This window comes from Spea bombifrons, chromosome 6 (assembly GCF_027358695.1).
Source record: "Spea bombifrons isolate aSpeBom1 chromosome 6, aSpeBom1.2.pri, whole genome shotgun sequence".
NCBI classification, from domain to species: Eukaryota; Metazoa; Chordata; class Amphibia; order Anura; family Pelobatidae; genus Spea; species Spea bombifrons.
The window spans coordinates 11,288,491-11,309,245 of NC_071092.1; the positions used below are offsets into that span (position 1 = coordinate 11,288,491).

Sequence of the window (20,755 nt, forward strand, 5' to 3'; positions counted from 1 at the left end):
CCTGCATTACATGACACAGGCAGAGCAGCGTGTCTGTAATATGTACAACTTGTGGGTATTATATGGGAAGTCAGTTATTATCCCCTGGCACCCTAGCAGCCGTGAACTAAAACTCACAGGAAGCTCGTCCAGAATCTTAAGATTCATAGAATACATTAGCTTGAATTACAGAGGTTGCCTGTTTTAGCAGCCTGTGAATCGCGTAGTTTTAATAGGCCACTTGTAGAGCTCAGCCTCATGGGAGTTAGACCACAGCAGCTGGCGTGTCACAGGCTGCCTATTGCTGTCAATATGTGTGTGTCCTGCTTGCAATGTGGGATATTCTGCATCTTCATACAGAACATTAGTGCATGGCATTTGCTGTCTGCATGCAGATTAGCGTGCATTTCATACAAAGAGCCTCTGTCTTCATTTTACTTTGCAGCCTGTATGTCAAACTCAGCAGTGCAAGGGGTGCTGACATTAGCAGAGTTTGTCATACATTAAATATGGCGACCCTCGGTACAGGTACAAGCGGAGGATGGAATGCATTTAACTTTATAGTGGGGTTAAATCTGGGCGTTACCATGGCAACTCATTCACAGCCGCAGCATCCAGCAACTGTTATTAAACCATCAATCCCAGAGCTTCCTTATGTCACGTGCGCAGCCCAAGCTGGGGTATACAGAGATAATTAGGAAATGGGGGGGAGGGGGGGTTCATTGGGTTATGAGGCAAAGGTGAAAAAAAAAAGTTTGGCTAATAAACATAGGAGAATGATTTAGGTCTAGGGCATCCTACAACATGTATGTTGTCAAGACAGGGCAACTACAATAAGACAGATGCCACTGTTTTCCTGTGTCATGGTGAAGCAGGAGGCTGGTACTTCTCTCCCAAAAACAGACTATCCTCCCAGATACGGGACCCCCTGGGAGGCATGATATAGTGCTGTGTTTATCTAGGCAAATCTAGAACAAATCTGGAGCTGGGGAAAAGGATGCTAAAAGGTGGACATTCCATTAGTTTATATAATGAATACTCTAAATTTAGCACTTAGTCCCATAGGTGATGCTTGCTCTGGTTCCACCGTGATAAACATGACTCATGGGGTAATGTCAGAAGTTCTAAGAGGAAAGCAGAAACAATGTTATTTTTGTATAGCTAATTATACTTTTGTCACAGTGGGAATCCACATGCTTACAGGATAGCACGTAGCATGTCCTGTCCATGCTCCATAATCTTCACAATCCATCTATGAGTGCTCCTCATCAGGGGGTTGACACTCATAAGGGGGGTGCACCCCTCCAGAGACGGACTACAATGTCCGCCGCTAGAGGAGCAGGCTCGGTTGGAGAGATCATTGAGCTCCCTCTAACCGGCTTAAAATCAGTCAAGGGAAAATACAGACCTCCGATCCTTCTTCCTTGCTATGCGTGCAGCAATCGCTGCTGTGTGTCGGGATTTGATGTCATATCACGGTGCACAACACTGAAGCCGCCTTCCGCGCTCACTGCACCGGAAGGACACAGATGGAGAAGAGGCAAGGGGAAGAATGAGGAGGAAGAGGAAAAGTGACAGTGATAGAGAAAGACACAGAGAGAGAGGGAAGGAAAGAGAGAGAGGGTGAGAAAGCATTAGTGTGTGAGAGTGATGGGAGTTATACTGCACTATTGCCAGTGTCTTGTTCAGTGTATAGTGGTGGGAGTTATCCTCTAAGGTAGATCATAACTCCCATCACTTTATACTGAGCCAGACATTACAGTATATGAATGTGTATAGCGCCAGCAGATTCTGTAGCGCTGTTAGATTCAGTCAGTAAAATTTAAAATCACATAAACCCACACAAAAGGAAAAGAGGGCCCAAGCTTACAGTCTAGTTGACAGTGGTACAGCATAACTCCTATCACTATATTCCACCATCAATGTCTGTCTCAGGATAGCGACATCGGCCATGTATACATTTTTCATATTGATGACCAGCCCAGATAAAATGCTGGGCAGAACTTCATCTGGTCAGCAATATGTAAAAATAATATATGTCCTGGAAAACATGGCTGATGTGGTCACCCTACTCTCAGTATATAATGATAGCAGTTATACTGTGCCACCGTCAATGTCTGGCTCAGTGTATAGTTACAATAGTTATGCTGTTCCACTGTGATGTCTGCCTCAGTATATAATGATAGTAGTTATGCTGTTTTTAAGTGTGTTTTGTGTGGGGGTGCCACATACAGGATCCGTCCCAGGTGCCAAATACTCTAGGTACACCCCTGCTCCACATAGTCGCTTTTAAATGTATGATTACTTTGCAATTAAGACAGGCAGATTTCAATATAGATTTTATTGAAGAAACTTGAATGAGTTTGGACCTCACAGATCAGGTAAATTAATTTCACTCTTTGAGCTGTCCAGGTTACAGAGGTATCTCAACGGTAGCTGACAAATTCAACATGAGAAGCCCCTCGTCTTTTCACAGAAAGTTGAGTTGCTGTCCAGTTTAGATGAGCCCATTGGGTTGAATTACATCAATACACTAGTTGCTCCTTTAAGCCGATGAAAACTAATTCACGGAATGTATAATTGATTAGTTGTGCATCTTAATATTTGATTATGTGGTTTGTCTATGTGATTTATTCAATGCATGCCACATAGCCATATTAAACATAGAATGTGATGGCAGTCTGCTGTAAAGACTTAAGCTAGTCTTTTGTCTCATGTTAGATTTAGGATAACCAAATGCCCATCCTGTGCATGTTTAATTGCCCTCACTGTATTTGCCTGTACCACTTCTGTTTTGAGGCTGTTCTATTTATCTACTACCCACTCAAAGAAGTGGTGATCGTCTGCTTGAAATATTGCGATTTTTAGTGTTTGTTTAGAGATTATGCCTAGGTCACATAGTTGTAAGTATTAATACGACTTGAATGTGCTATAATAAGCTTACCTATCCCTTTAACAACAATTTCTCTATGCTGCCTATTCATTACAAAGAGTGACACACACATCAGCTGCTAGGATAACAGTAAGTGGAGTTTCAATAGAGTCAGAACCATCCTAGTTATCATTCTCTAGTGCACTCCACCCCCACGAAACCCTGAAAGTATATAGTAACAAAAGGTATTGTGTGTATATGTTGAGTAACAGCATTAGTCATAGAACATGGCACTGATGTTAAGAAGCAGAGGCAGAGGTTTTGAGCTTGAGAAATTCTGACAAATTTGGAGAACAGTGGGATTATGGGGCGGTTATAAGAAGGCAAATAAGGAATTCTGGGTTATGGGTTATACATATATGTGGTTAGGCGGGATGGACATTAGGCAGGGTTATGTAGCGTAATAGGTGTGGTTAATAGAGATTGTTATATAGAGTAATAAAGCAACGGTCTTCGGTAAGTGATAAAATGAGCAGATTACACGGGACAATAATGGTGGCATGTGGGGCAATGAGAGGGATGTTAGGATGTGGATAAGTAATAAAAATTGAAGGGAAAAAGGCGGCAAGAGGATGGAATGGATGCCCGTTTCACAGATGAAGTCATTGTATGTCAGGCTAATAAAATGTGCAGCCTACTTCCTTGTGTAGCCTACAGTCCTTGTGTTACACCGCACCGCATGTATATAAGCACTGTATGCTAGAATGATAATATTAAAATATCCTATCAATACACGTCTCATGCAATAAGCCCTATGCAGTTGGACCTCCTCTCGGGCTACTTGTAGATGGTGGTAGAAGTGCGTGTCACGGACAGGGCATAGAGTACTCAAAGGGCACTCAAATGCTTTTAACATCTGTTTATGATAGCATGTGAGACAATGTTTAAATGAGGATACTCGAGACAATACAAGAGGTTATCGGGCTGATTGTACTGTCATAGTGTATTGTTATAAATTATAGGTTAATCTTGCTTGAATTAAACTACATCACAAAATTAGGTATGTCAGTTTCCCAATCACAGACACGTGATAGAAGCGCATCTGTGCATCATTATTTTATCACTTTTATATCTCTTAGTGAAGCTCATACCCTGATCCTTTGACTGAAGGTGTTTTGACCACACTACTTTATGGCTATGAAAACGTGGTAGGTACAGGCTGTGTTTTGCAAGCGGAGGTGTTAGGGTAATATTGTTGTAGCGTATTTAATCTTGTATACAAGCCAGATAAGCCCCTGCTTTCAGGGCTTTGAGTAAAGGATTGTGTGCTAACAAGACTTCTGACAGAAGGAATCATTTTGATTTAACATATGAACCAGGTATATAAAGTAATAGGAGGGATATAGCAGTAACAGGTGTGATGGTAAAATAAACAGGTATTGCAGAGTACCACGCTTACTGTAATCCTGAACATTGTTTTAATGAAATACTGACCCGTTCACTGAGCCAGCATGCGCCCTGATGAGTATTTCTATCTGATGAGATAGATTGTTACAGGGATCACCCCTGAAATCTGCTGCATTGAAAGCATGCGAGCGCCATTCCCTCTACACCTGCGCTCATACTCAACCTAGTTGGCAGCGCTACCTAGCTAAAACCAGGGAAACAGTGTTTCAGAGTGCAATTATGCCTTGGAAGTCTCTTCCCCTAGATGGCTCTCTGAAAGCTCACTTATTTGCAGGAGCTAAATTACTTACCCCCTAAAATTCCCCAATAGACTTAACTGTTTCTACTACTTCTCCGCTGAATCCTCTCGGATCCCTTTCCTCCAAGCACCCCACACACACACACACCATCTTATATGGATATCAGTGCCTGTGTTGAGTATATTATATGTAAATTCCCCTCCGTGTAATAAAGCTGCACCAAATGCTATGACTTTAAATGTTAAAATATTATTTTAAAATATAAAATCTGTATTTATAATATAATAGGGGAAATACATAGCACTACCAAAGGTAATATCTACAGAGGTTGCTTGTTGTAAAAAATATGATTTTATGGAAATTTGGATGGGTGATTTCACAGAATTTGTTTGAGTATCACCACATTTCATAAGAAAAAGAATGCATTTATTTCATTTGGCTCTCAGTTTTGTACAAAACACAGAACCCTCACTGTGAATTGAAGTAGTTTGTTTTGTAAAAAAAATGAAATCAATTATAAAAGTTACTTCCCTCACTGGCATTTAGTACACAGGAGTATGGTCTATGGTATTTAATTGTAGTTTCCCAGCATTGCAGTAACTCTTTGATGGAAACGTTCGATGTTTCGCCTTGATCAGTGCATTAATATTGGTCCCAAAGGCGCTCGTGGCTTCTGTAGCATCCAGTAGCTCTAGCTGTTTGGGAGCCTGTGCTTCATTCAATTCCAGTACCCGGACTCTTGGGTTCTCTATAAGCCCCGTGATATTTTTAATCTGTTGTGTGTTCATCTGTTCTTTAAAGTGTAGTTTTGCTCTATTAGTTTGACCTTGAATATCAGAGTTTTCATTAAAAACCCAAGGCCAAGCTGCATGGGCAGATCCAGATTTTTACAGTCCAGAATTTGAGACTCCATGTGGTGTGTTGCTTTTGTTAAGCAAGTCAATTAAAATCACTTCACCTGTGAGCGACCCATCTGTTTTTAGCTATGGATACCATATGTCATGGCCTTTGAAAGCCATAAGTGATGACTTTATGAATGTAAAACCTGTGTTGGAGTAAGTCATGCGTCCAGAGTTTAGCTGATATTTCCAAATGTTTCTGGGTCAGCTTGTTTCACAGCATCTCATTCAGTTTAGCTCAGCTTCAGCGTATCTAGCTGCGGATGGCAATGTCCTATGAGTATCAAAACTCGCAAGTATTTTATTACCAGCAAAAAATATACCAAAAGGAGAGCGTACAACCTAAAAAGCATAAAAGACACAAAACAGAGCAAGAATTCAGCCCATATCCAGCAAATACCATTAAAAAACACAACATCTGAGGCATAAATATTGGGGTTTCCATCACACGGTTTTATTAACATTACCGTCCTTTTTGGGGTTGTTGGGGAAGGTTTGTGAAATACCTTTAGCGCTTCACTCTAAATGCTAAGACTGCTACGGGACTTGTCTTCTAAACAATGTCCATGTGATAAAGTTTTTGAACCTGAATACTTTGATCTGATGTTGTAGTGAATTAATTACATTATTTATTAAATACACCAATGTACAAGCAGCCCCAACTTCCTTAAATGAATACCTGCATTTTTTTTGCTGTATATTATATGTTTGTTTTACAGGTTTCTAGATGTTAAATACATTCAGAAACCACACAAAGTGCCACATTACAGAAGATACTTTTATATCATCACAAAACCAGACCAAATAAAACAGTCGACATCCAGTAGTCTAATGCATTGTGCCTGCGCTGACGCTGAATCCTACACTTTTAAAGGTCTGTTCCAATTATCCAGCCTGTTGTTTTCTAAGGATGTCTGAATGATCCGGCTATCACCACATACCAACTCTAATCATTGCCTGCGTGTCTCACCGTTTGTACATCAGATTGTAGTGTCTGTAACAATGGAGTCTCTGGAAGTTTAATTAATTATACTTGACTGTGTATTGTGTAGTTCCATAGGGTTAATCTTCATGTTCCATAGGGTTAATCATATACATGTCGTAGTGAATCATTCATAACCAGCTGGGGTTCTTAGTAATTACATGCAAACACAAGAAAAGCAATTTTCATTCATTTAGATAGAATTGTTAAATAGAAAACTGGAGCTCTTATTGGTATATACATGTTTATATGTGAGACAAGAGGAGTTTGAATGATGCCTTTATTGCCGAACTGAGTAAATATAGATTGCAAGCTTTCAAGACCTCTCAGGTCCCTTCATCTGGCATGTTTATATGTGAGCATACTAAAAAGCATAGAGACCAATGTTATCAGTGCTATTTGTGTAATATTGCTGTGCTTAAGCCCAGGTTATAATAACTGATGGCATAAAATGACTATAAAGTAAATATCCTTTTATAGCATCCTAATAGCCATAAATTAGGATTATGGGGGATCTTATTATCCAAGGGTTGAAACACTTCTTAAAGGAACCTACAACTAATCAGTTTTAGGTCCATGAACCGTTCCGTCTTCACCTGTTTTCATGATGTGTTGACTGGGGGCAATGGTGGAAGGTGATGGAGATCAGTGGCTGTATCAGCGCCTCATGTACATTAAGCCTGCGTTGGCAGAGCATTAGGATGGAAAAAACACCTTTTCGCCTAAACAAGATGGCTGTGTCATCCCTTGCTAAATCCCAGCATATCTCCAAGAACAAGGCAGCCTTATTCTTGCACTCTACTTCCTCGGTGCTTGTTTGGTCTCCCCATATTGGAATACCTTGTTGTTTTTGCACTCCCATTGCAGTAGCTTAGTCACTTATGTAACATATGAATACGCTATTTATTTGTTTGCTACCGTACCGCAGCTCCTAAGTGTTGTATCTAATCACCATAAGCGATTTTATGAATGCCTTACTTCTGAGATAACATTATTGCAGCAATCACATTCAAAAGTGCAAAAGTGATGTCATATTGAGACCCTAATCCCCTATTGCCTCATCATACCGCTAACATTTCAGTGCAGTGAACCAACCAGCCGGTGCCTTATTACTGTTGCAGTATTTCATTGCCATCCACCAACTGCACAGTGATTTCTTTTATACAATATACCACTGTAGGACCCACCTCCTGAAGCCTTACAGATTTATCGCCATTGCAATTCCCAATGCCTTACTTCCTCGCTAAAATGTAATAATAGTGCTCCGCTTTTGTGGTAGCATATTGCCCCTGGAACATCAGGAACGTAGCTCCTTTATGCCCTATCGTGCCTTTAATTTTTTATTGCAGTAAATCAGCAGGACTGCGGGTTATTTTGTCAGTTCGTGACACTGTAAAATGTTCCGTGTAAAAGTTTCACAATGTCACAAAATGATTCTGAAGCAGGGAGGATTTTTCATGCATCTCCCCCCTTAGCCACCCAACGTGTGACATTCCCTTCGCACATCTTCAATGCCTCTGTATCCACACACACACACAACACAACATGTCATTACAGCCTAAATATAATCCGGACCCTCCCCGCAGCTGGAAATCTTTCTGTACACCCGACCTCTCCGGGGGATCCCCAGTGTATCTGCCGAACGCAGCCTAACCGGCATAGTCCATCTATCAAAGTGTCCAGAGCGCAGCACAGTATTTTTTATAAATATATGTTTGGTGCGTACTTATAATGAATATTATATAGCTTCACATTGTCGTAGCCAATTAGCCCAGAATACTCTGGCGTTTTAGTTGGCGCTGGAAATAGCATGAAGTTATATAGGAATGCTCCCCGGAGCAGAAGGAATATTTCGCTACATCTGGCAATAAATATACCTCGCTGCTCATAGTCCTGTGGATCCCTGCGCTCTATATAGCGGTATCCGTCTCCTTACTGTATATTGTACTGTGGATCTCTTTGCTGTGTATAGTACCTAATATTGCACAGCCTGGATCTTGTAAAAGTAGTATATATCTCTTCCTTCTGTATAGCAGCACAGCCATACATCTATATAGATACTGTAGCTTCTGTATAGCAGTATATATCTGTTTTACTGTAAATACATCTCTTTCCTCTATAGAACTGTGTGGAGGACTTCACTGTATATTACTACCCCACCACCACGCACGAACAGTCCTTATACCCCTTAGAAAATAGCAGTACAGGACTCTATTCGCTCTATATAGCACTGCAGATGTGCTCAATATACTAACTTATATTGTTCAGTTAGCTTTGTGGAAAAGACCCCTTTTTTTTTTTTTATTTTTTTTTTTTTTACTAATAATTGAATTGCATCAGATATAAGCCTCAAGACTGCTTAGCGAGAAAGATCTAAGTAGTTGGAAACTCCCGCATACTAATGTAATGTAGTAAGTAATCCTTTTTTTAAGAAAGCAGCACCAGTTTTTATACCCAGAATGAAAGCAGTTGGGTTTTTTGGGGGGCCGTTTATATATTATATATTTTTTATTAGTCTAACACACAGAAATCAGGCAGCCTGTACACTTCCAGTCATTAATGCTCTATGATTGAGTCAGCAGGTGGACAGCCGTATGTTGTCCATCCATGGCTTGCAATGGAAATAGTGTCCCGTGCCACGCCGTCCTTTCACAAGATCTGCGCTGCTCCCTTTACGGTTCTTGCTGTACACATTTGTTCTTGCTGTCCTTATGCCTGGCGCTAAACATGGGTAGAAATGCTGTCTAATAACACCTGTGTAATATGTCATTCTCCCGCTGGGAAGGAAAAATCTTCTTACTGACCCAGTCTCTGTGTAAATCCTGTCTGATCAGTAAGGGAAACGTGACAGACACACATCTGGCCTGTAATAAATGCAATGTAAGCCAGCAGAGCACCCCAAACATCCAACTCTGCCCGGCATATTTACAAGCATCCCAAAACACACAAGAACTTCTCTGAAACCCTTCAAAACTAGCATGTACAAAAAGCACACCGTCAACACATATATAAAATAAGCTAAAAAATTAACAGGACAAGTGCCAGTTGGGTATTAATAATAATATATAATCAATAATATAGATGGCAGCACCCATTGATGAGATAGAGATCCATATTGGACGATGGAGAGACCTTTGTAATGTAACACAGATTTATCATATGTCATGTTGCTTGTTGTGTATGGATATTAATTAAATTCATGGCATTTTTGAGACGGGCACCCCAAATATATTCTTTTATGACACCTTGAACTCCTACAGTCACTATTACTAGTTACATCTTCATAAAGGTTCAGAGTCATGAGACTGGAATGTCAATAAACCTTATTACTTCCATAAACTAGGAAGACCGGTGAACGTAATATACATATTGCTTTGTTTGTTGCGAGCATTACCGTGCATGTTTTGTTGCACCCTCTACATACATCCGAAACACTCAGATCTACCAAGGGAAACTGCTAAATAAGAGACAGATGGGAGCTCATCCCAAACACTCTTCAGCCTAAGAAATTGTGATGAGAAATCAAACTCGCCAACAAATCTGTGGATCAAGGATTGTGCCTAGTGCTGAAAACAAGTGAGTAATACAAATAGTATAATAATATAGTGTACACAGTGGGGTAAAACTTCCATTTCACCAAGCAGATTTGTTTATGGGGGGGTTAGGATGGTAATATGGGACACCCTAATTCACATATGTACACTAAAACAAATCACTGTGGGAGAAATGCTCTCAATGCCCCAGTGTTAACTATTAATATGGGGCTCAATACAGTGGCCTGTGTAAACCTCAACTGCCGTCAATGATGGTTGAAATTGCACGCTTTGCTATTAACTGCTGGCTTAAACAATAAATAATGATAATAAATGTTAGACTGTGACCACTAAAGACAAGCTACACTGAAATCAATAGAAAACTATTTCTACGAAGTGATTCACTCGGAATATTAACGTAATTTAAATGGATACATGTTATACACATAATCCAACCAAAAGAAGTCCAAAAACTATACATATCATATAAACTTGAATAAACACCCTGGTTGTACACAGCCAAAGTTTGCTGGAGGCACTTTAACCCTTTCAACACCAACACATGCAACGTAGCATATAAAAAACAAGCCACAAAGCTACTTCTATGCTAAATCATATGCCATTGAAGTAGAAGGTACGTAGGCGCTTATTATTACGTTCATTAATATTATATATATATATATATATATACACATCTACATGGATAAAGAGGCATCAAAGGAAACATCACCAATCATAAGAGTACTCAAACTAGCTGTAATATATTGACTGTAATGAGCTTCTGCGGTGGCAACATCATGCACTAACATCATTTTAGATAGATATGAAGTCAGCCCACACTGAGCTCTCAATATGAGGTACATTTGCTAAATGTGGACAAACTGTTAATAATTATGTTTTCCCCATTTGTGCCCCAGGAGTTGAATTGCTTACTTTATTTTCATCACTGCATTGTGATAAGCTTTTTAAGCAAAATCTGGATTTGAAATGGGTTATTGTGTCAAGCCCAGGATTCTTCTTAACGTAACAACATTTATTGCCGGGTTAAGTTGAAGGTTCCGCACGTCTCCAGCTCTGCCAGGCAATACGGGGAGTGGGTGCAGAAACATTAGAATATGTATTTTCCTTTTAATGAGAAAGCATATTCTGCAGCGCACAGTCATCTATGAAATACATAAATATATGCGGAATAGAGGCTGGACCACAATACAGAACACAGTATGATGTTCTAGCATGAACATACTATTTCTCCGGTAAAATGCTCCTAGGAGCTGCCGTTGTCTAAATTATAGAGCCGTTCCCTGTACAGACTAGCCTGCCCCAGAGAACCCTTCATGTCAAGCTGAGCAGAGCAACAAATGCCAGTTACTGATGTAAAATGCGCAAATCCAGTTTCACATAATAGATATTCAAATAATACAGAACAGTTCTAAGTGTACTTATTGCACAGTAGCTCCACGATGCTCCAAATTGTATGCATATATTAAATGAGGAAAATGGAAATAGTTGAATTGGTCCAAGAGAAAGAAGAAGAGTCTTAAGTCAAAGTTGATACCTTTTATTGGGCCAACACAGAAAGAAATGAGACATCTCAGAGGTCTCTTGTTCAGATAGAATTAACTGTATGTTCAGCGGATATATCACCAATGCCAAGGAAGCAAAGGAAAGAAAATTACAAAAAAAAATGAAAAACCTTTTCTAGCTAGGTGCAGGGTTTCTTTTTTTACTAAAACAATGGACACCGAAACTATCTTTGCAAAAAGTAAAACATGACTACAAGGGACAATGACTGCAGTTTGTAAAATTTATAATCCGGTTATTCAATGAATAAATTGTAAGTGAACAATAGTGAACAACACAGTAACCGGCAATTTGGTTTTATTGTTTTCTAAATACATCAATCTAATAATATACATATCTGATTGAAGAGAAGTAATCCAAAATGTATATATATATATATATATATACACATATTTAATTAGTTATATATTAAAGATACAAAATACCAGTATAGGATATAATATATATATTATCTCTAAATCCATCAGTGAATATCCATTTCGCTACAATCCTGAGAAAGGTATTTGCCCCTGAAATATGTAACAGCTATACAGTTATGTGCTTGGAGAATGGGGTAGTTGCTGGAACATCCAACATATCAGTAATGTTTTATAGGGTGGTGTAAATATATATATATATATATATATATATATATATATATATATATATATATATATATATGTCCCAGATATTCAAGTCTTTAATTGGGAATATACATATATATATTCCCATTTATAGATAGATAGATAGATAGATAGATAGATAGATAGATAGATAGATGTATATAGATACATAGATATACATAGGACTGTTTCAGTGAGAGAATACATTTAAGGAATGCTTATGTAGAACTGCCATGTCTTACCGTGGGAAGTGTGTATACTTGAGCTAGACGATTGTTCACAAAAATGATAATTAATCCTATGGATTTTTGCTAGTACCCCAAATTAACCCTTCATTTGCTTTCAAAGTTATATATAACCCAGAACAAGTTTTGCTGGCAAGCAGCTTAATCCCATATCACGAACGGTATTTTTCAGATCAATTCCATAACAAACAGATTTATCATAGCAGGCGCCCAGAAATATGTAACTCAACCCAGTTTTACAGCACACGGGATACTTTCTCGATATGGGCAACAGCTTTATACATTGAAGTGTTTTAATAGCATAAGCAATACAAGAGCACACAGCAACTAATTGTGAAGTACACTGTTTTTTGGTGTTGAACAGCGCATATTGACAACACAGAGAACTCCAGGCACATGGGTATCTGGTAAGAAGAAGACATTTGCTATCACTAAGCTCCTAATCACATTGAGCATTATGGTTTGCAGCGGAAACATCACTCTGTGTGGAGCAATCTCATGGTTCATAGTATTATCTTATACCATGAAAAGCATTTTCATAATATCAGTTTAATGGAATGCAAATCAATTGTGAGACACACAGCGCGGCCGTACAGTACCGAACGGAGACTCATATCACACCGAGCAACTTCTGACATGCAGAGAAAGATATTGTGCAAAGCTATTTTTACATCTCCCAGTAGAGTTTAAGACGGCACAGAGCAATTGTGTGACACACAGAGCCATTTCGCTGCATTCACAACGTTTCGATGGAATATCGTTTACAGAATCCGGAACACTTTCATGTGATGAAAAGTAATGTTCTAGAGTGCAGAGAAATTTGAGATCTTGCAGAGCAATCTCATAGCTTGCTGAACGGTCTGATGTTGGCACTAAAGAGGTTAAAATCATTTTAAAGCAGAACAGGGCAAACGCTTGGCATTTGTGTTATGGCTAATTAATATTATATATATATGAAAACATCACAAATCAGCTTCTTGCTAGTTTTCTGACACTACAAGCTGTTACAAAAGGTTTTTGGAGTCATCGTTTTATGTCAGTCTCATTCCCCCAGAAATACACTGAGCCATGTACTGAAGAGATCATCCTCAAGTAGGACCAAGGGGCAATTTCAGGGGGTAGATGGAGGGGGTTCTCAAAGCCCCCAGGGTCAATTAAGCATCTAGCTACAACGATGGCTGGCTACTCAGCAAGCTAAACTAGAGAAGGTCTCCCCCCAGAAGAGCAGACCTCATTCCTTCACAAATCAGTGTGGAACACTCCGCTGGTAGGTGACAAATTTTCTGTGCCAAAATAGCATTTTCTGTTGGGTGGGGGAAGACAGAAATATACTGCTGCACCGGAGATATTAACCCATTAAAAACACACAGAGAATTACAACCTACTGTAAAAAAAAAAGTGCATGTGTATGTATGGACTGTGGATGATGCCTTTTCTATATCGCATCTTAACATGTTTGTGGTTTATACAAGATCTGAAAAAATTGGATTGTATAATAATAATGAAAATGGTTTATGGTCACAAAGGGAGAACGTTGCACATGTGAACATAGAGGGCGATTCTTTCTGTTTTGGGCCATTGAAGGGTTAATTGTGCCAGGTTATGTAAGCGGCCATGCAGGTCTAAAGCTTCCAGGGTGGGATCTGAGTAGAGAATTCTTAATGTGTATCATTGGACCCTTGGTAGTTTGAGGGTTAATGCAGAAGGTTATATATGACTATAATAGGAATGCTAGTGTAAGCTTGTTTCCATGTTACCAATCGCTTTTTTTACTTCTTGTTTGGTTTAATTGGGTTTTCTACATATTAGATTGGTAGCTCAGCTGGTCAGCAGTCCAGTTACTTATTCCTTTGAGACACTCAGTTTGCTGCAGAATGATTCCCTCATTATTTGCATTTAAAGGGCACAGCCTGTATCTATAGGATCCCAATTGAGAGGTTAAAAATCTCCATACATCCTCTTACCTTTAGATTGTATGACTCCCTTGGAAGAATTCCTGGTGTCCTTTATTCTCTGATGCTGCTTTCCCCACCGGCTCCGCTGTCTGCCCCCCTTGTGCTGGCAGATGTCTCCGCTCTCAGAGAAATCAGGACGATGCTGTGTTCTCCATGTGTTCTTCACTTAAAGCCCCCTTGTGAAAGTTACAGCTTGGAACTGACACGTGGACCCTCCCACACAGGAGGGAGGGCTGGGTACCTGATGACATCAGCAGCAAACTTTAAGCACCGCCCCTTCTGACTGTTGTGCGCAGGATGTGCTGGTGCTATGGGGCACGGATTGCATAACGATCTATATACGTCTTATTATTGCTTCATTTAATGCCTTCCTCTAATACCTTTTGTTGTGTCGTGTAACACCGTACATTAACACACATACTCCTCCCCGTCCCCGTACACTCCGATTCCTCGCTGCGGCTCCTTGCTAATCTCCTCCTACTACGCCAAGTAACCGCTTCCATGGACGCTCTATATCGCAAGCGATTTCTGTCAGCATCCTTTAATGACAATGCAAGAACAAGGCACAGGAAGAGCGAGGGATGGATAACATGGGATTCTGTGCTCCACCTTTAGTGGAAGCTAGAAAATCAAACAACTAATTAATTGCAGCCCTGAGCTACGTCTACCAAGAACCTCATTCATCCTTGAACCCCCCCCCCCCGATAACATCTCCTAATATTCCATAGAGTTGGCCAAAGTACAGCCACGACCCTCTGCCAAATTACCCGTCACACAGACTCTTTATTAGAGACACTCTCATTCTCACATACAAAAGGCTTCACTTCTGCTGGCATATGGTGCCAGCTAACTCCATAGTATTGCGGGGCTGCTTAATATGGTGTAACCTAATGTTTCTTATTGTGTCTAATGCTTCATATTATTATTATTATTATCCTTTATTTATATAACACCAACAATTTACACAGCGCTTAATACAATACATATATTCAAGGGGTCTGACGAGACGAGAATTGACAGACTAAGACAAACCGATACAATAGGTGGAGAGAGCTCGGCTCGTAAACTTAAAATCTTGAGGAAATGGGGTGAGAAGAAACATAAGAAAGGAGAGAGGTCGTGTCAGGGTTGTATCAGTGACGGGGTAGATGGAGGGGGTTCTCCATGAAGAAGTATGCTTCTTCATGTAGATGCTCCTGATAATTCCTCCATATATTCCATATAGCCGCTCATGATAACTCCTCCAGATACCCCATATAGTTGTGCCTGATAATTTCTCCAGATACCCCATATAGCCACTCCTGGTTACTCAGTAACTTGCCAGGTTGATTTAACAATTCCTACCACACCATATTTCCCAACTCTATATCTTCCGCTGTTCTGTACGTGTGCTACCCATAACTCTGCTCAGAAACTTTGTGTAACTTTTCCATTTGGTCCCTTTAAGGTTTCCCTGGAGCTCCTTAGACTCGTATCCTTTGCATCGCTGCTCCAGCCCACAGTGAGTCCTGCGCTATCCTGACAGTAATTGCATAGCTTTGTAATCCTGGAAAATCTTAACAATATAGCAGGACCATCCTTTGTTAACCAGCCTAGCCTACCTAACCTGAGCCATGCACTCTGTATATCTTATTGTGCACTGATACAGACTTGTATTATTCATACTTACTGGGCTATTTTCTAAGAACTCTTGCTCTATGACATTGACTAATAACTGCTTTATATATTTAAAGAACATTCCATTCACCATCATGCAGCCCTTACATTAACGCTTAATGCCTGGACTGCTCTGGCTTGTGCAGATAATGTTGTATGTTGGGTTTGGGGGGGTAGTGACTTATTCAGGTGTCTCATATAAAAAAAAGAAAAGGTGAAGATTAGAGTGATGCGATTAGATTGTGAAGATGAGAGAAAATTGCAAAAATAAAATGGGACATTGGAATGCAAGACACTGAATAAAAAGGAACAAAGAAAACATTTCTCCCACTATCCTGTACAAGAGACCTGCTGTGAAAATCACTGAGACTGTCAATGCCCCCAACTAAGCTGCAATTACTTGTACCCTGGCAAAGTTAATGGGGACAAGAACGTATAACTTTCATGTGCGGGTTACAGAAATCGTTGGAGATGTTACGATGTACATTCATATATGAGGGTGTTTCAGGGACGAGGAGAGAAGTTAAAATGGGGGGTGGTGAAATATGATGGCAGTGCTATGGCTGGATGTAATGCTGCATCGCTGACTTGTAAGGAATGAGATATATTTATCTGGATTCTTCCTCTGTTATACAGGGAATTGTGTAGTTTCTGCTTCTCAGCAGCTCAGAGAAGATCTGTAAGGGGAGAACAAATTCTCCCCACTAGACCGGACAAAAGACAAGCAATACCGCAACATGACATGTCCCTGAGGGAGCGTATAATGAACGAGATGTACGCTACACTGATGCCGAGTATGTATACATCGATAATGAACCTGGTCTACGCTTTCATTCTGTTATCTTTCAACTAATACGAAATCATGTGTTTAACACGATGCTAGGCATCTAGGCACCAACATAGAACATACTGCGTTGTACAGCGGTAAAGAATATCTATGTACATAATAAAAATGTGGCTGCAGTGGGAAAAGGTGTATTTATATACAGTGACCTTGGCGGGGCTGCCATCAATACCCAGTAGAACACTATATAAAAGTATATAAAGTGGTTTGATGAAAGAGAGCACAGTGTTGTGTGGCTGAGAAGCTATGCACAGGTTAATGAAACTGTATGATGATGTAGGGGGGATAGATATAGAAGGAAGTGGACATATATCACACAAGAGGAGAAGTGGACCAACCACTCAGCTGTCCCAGTGTAAACATTGTCTACATACATAATATAATAGATTTTAAGGTCATAAGAATATCCTCTGTACTAGTATGTCTTAAAATGTGTTAATGTATATGTTTTAATATGAATGCTATTTTCCTCTACACAATTTGCTGGCGCTTTATAAATATAATGTCATTAATAAATCAGACTAATGTATGGACTGATTGAAGAGTTAGAGAGTATGATGGGAGACACACAGCAGCAGGAGTGAGGTTAGGAAAGGTGAGACAGTGGTGGATAGGAGAAGAGCAGTTCATTGCTTCCCAGAGGTTACAAGGGACCCAGACTTGCTACAAAGTGGCTGCTGTATTACTTATACATTTACCTACACAGCACAGCAAGGAAACAGCGCTTGTGCTGAGTGTTGAGAAGGTCCAGATAGGTCCCACCGCAACAGGGCTTTTTGCAGAGAAACACACAGGCTCCGTTGCTGGAAAATGATCGATGATGGCAGATCGGGGCGTCTCACTTTCTGCCATGTGCAGGATCAACCAATAAGAAGTTATTTTTCTAGTCACCTGTTGCAGTCAGAGTGAAGTCTGCATTGATCTTTTTAATGTTTCAGTATCGACAACCTAGCACCCAGCAGTCACAGGAGAAGAGATACTCTGTGCATGTTGGTGCTTGGATCCATGTGTGGGGATCATAGTGTATTTATGTGGTTGTGGTTGAGGGGCACTCACATTAACAAACGCAGTAACACACTTACAGACACTCACACTGGCACACACAGACACGCAACACTAACACACATGCAGGCACTAACATAACTATTTACTATAAGTCGCTCAGATCCTTACACTAGCCCATTTTTCTTTCTTCTAATGCATCAACTTTGAGGATGAAAACGTTATATATATATATATATATATATATATATATATATATATATATCCCCCCACTGTTATTCACTACACCTGTCAGTGGTCATAATGTTATGGCTGATCGGTATATGTAGATATATATTTGGGGACCACTTTAAACAGTGTTGCTCTATGTAAGTTTTTTTAGACTGGAAAACAAGTATTTTATATTTCAGTATTTTACATGAACACAAAATGGAGCCAGAGCCATTTTGTTTTCCTTAATCATATAAAGCACTTTCTTTCCTTGTTCTCTCTATAATTGAGAACAAAGAAGCTTTTATGAATATAGCTGCTTCACCAAATATTTCCTAATTAGTATATCTTCTATGGGAAAATTTAAGGAGTAGAAGCCACTTATCTCTAGAAATGTAAATTGGAATGGGGGATACATTGCAAGACCACCGAAACTGATTTACTACCTAGGAGGTAACTTCCAGAGATATGTGTGATCAAAGACAAATTCCAGATGTATAATGTAATTGTCTTAAAGTTATTTCTTAGACCAGAGCGTCTCGTAGAGGTAAATGATGGAAATACAATGGGGCAAATATGCTAAGAAGTCCTAATTATAATGAGTAAAATCCACAATCAGGAGAATTTCAATCAATAGGTGGAGAATATGGTAATAAGCCCTGTCTTAGCTTATATTGGACCCCCAGACAATTGGACCCCAGTTATTTTTCTTTCCACTTAAATTTGCAACTGAACCTGGATTGATATCTACAAGGACCAGTTGGACCAAAGCAACAAGTGCTGGTAGATATAATGGTTTTATTATCCTGAATAGAGGAATTTTTTTTTATATTTGTAGATTCTGTTTTTACAATAAATAATATTTTGATGACCTATCGTGATGGTATACTATCTCATTTTGAATTATAATTTTTGCCGCAAAGAATTTAGGATCAGAGATAAAATATATCTCTTTATATTAATATTGTACATGTGGTCCTACAATAATTAATAGTGTCGTTATTTTGTGTATGTGATAGAATATTGGTTTTGCCTATTTTATCTCATTAATATCCCCAACAAACTCCATGTGATCTTGATCCACACCTGAAACATCCCTGAAAAAGTGGCCCTTAAAAGACATTTTTTGGAAGGTGTCTTCTCTGTACATGTGGGTTATAACGCTGGATTCCTTTCGTATTATATAGAGTTTTGATACAGGTTCTTCTGTTTTCTTTATATATAAATGGAGTATGGGATATTGTCTATATAATAAGCTGGATCAATTTCTTTGTATAAACAGGAATGTTCCAGATTACTTCCTCGGTCCTCGGTGTCTACAGGTGTAGTTCTCAGACTATTTCTGCAGATGCAGTGTAACTGTGCTCCACGTACCTCGATGCAGTGAGGCCAGGCTTCGCTCTGTGTTAGAAGCGGAGCCACCATAAAAGCCGGGACCCCTCAGTGTAAGGAGGAGGATTTGGGAGAGGTGAGACAAGAGTCCTCATAAATCTTCATCCTCAAAATAAAGAATAATTTGTAAAGCCTCTGAAAACCTAGTCGCTCCCAGGTTGTACTGGGGCAGTGCCAGACTGTTTTCTCTATATGTACTGATGTCTATACGGACCCTTTCATTTAGTGTGTGGAGCAGTAGTGTCAGTGTTTATATAGATGCTGTACCATGCTTTGCTCAGCAGTTTTGCCAGGTTGTACAGATTTCAGTGAATCCACACAAGAGGTGTATCTGCTGATATAGTGTACACTTTCATTAGTGTATATGTAGATGCAGAACCGCTCTGTACAAATAGCAATGATATATCTATTATCTAACACCTCTCCCTTACTTTAGCTGTAATAGCTGTGTATATGTTTAAAGTAAGCACTCCTTTCTCTGTATACTATATGTTTCTACAGAAGCATTCTCTCTCTGACACTATGTATATATATATACACATCTTTAGTGCCACCCTCTCAGGTGCTGTCTGTATGTAGAGGTATACCTGGCCAGCTCTTGTCTTTATATACAAATAGTGCCAGCAGTGTGCTGTACTTTATATGAGCTGCTCTGAACACTTGGCGTCTCTATGGAGACCCTCGTACCAAGTGCTGTGACAAAGGATGCTGCTATCACCATGGAGACAGAGCACAACAAGCAGGACCACCTCAGCCCTTGTGCACTCAAGGTCCCCTCTTATACAGGGACATCACAGGGACAAAAGAGGATGCAACAGATAGCGTCAGCTAGATCACGATGCACACTATTTTCAGAGTAATTCATAGAGAATGCATATATCAATACAGTCGGTTATAGATGTAGGTGGCAAGCTCACCTGTGACCAGAAAAAGAAGAGAAAAATGCTTTTACATTGAAATCTCAAGTATGATACACACCTGTGCATAATACATAAGCATGATTTAATAATATGCGTAGCATTTTCACTCCATATATATATATAACCCACTTTTCAAGTATATATCAATCATTCTGAATACTATACGTATGGTTCTATGATATGTAACATGGGTTGGACTAGTAACTTTTCCCCATCTAGTAACTTATTTAAAGTACAGTGGTATTTTTCACATGGAATTTGGGTTAATACTTTGTACAAATCATGAAGATAAGCCACTTGCAGAAGTACTGATTCTCTATACCCAGATATTTGGTATCTCTTTTATCCATCAGCAGGCATCCTGAAAGCTAAAGGTT

At 39.6% G+C, this 20,755-nt stretch overlaps 1 protein-coding gene across 1 annotated transcript in view; it reads right to left on the reverse strand.

Moving 5' to 3' along the window:
- Positions 1-14,514, reverse strand: part of CAMKV (CaM kinase like vesicle associated) — a 58,309-nt gene extending 43,795 nt beyond the window's left edge. The window contains exon 1 of the mRNA XM_053469334.1: positions 14,364-14,514. The gene's annotated coding sequence lies outside the window, so the exon portion shown is untranslated. The remainder of the gene's footprint in view (positions 1-14,363) is intronic.
- Positions 14,515-20,755: the final 6,241 nt, after the last annotated feature.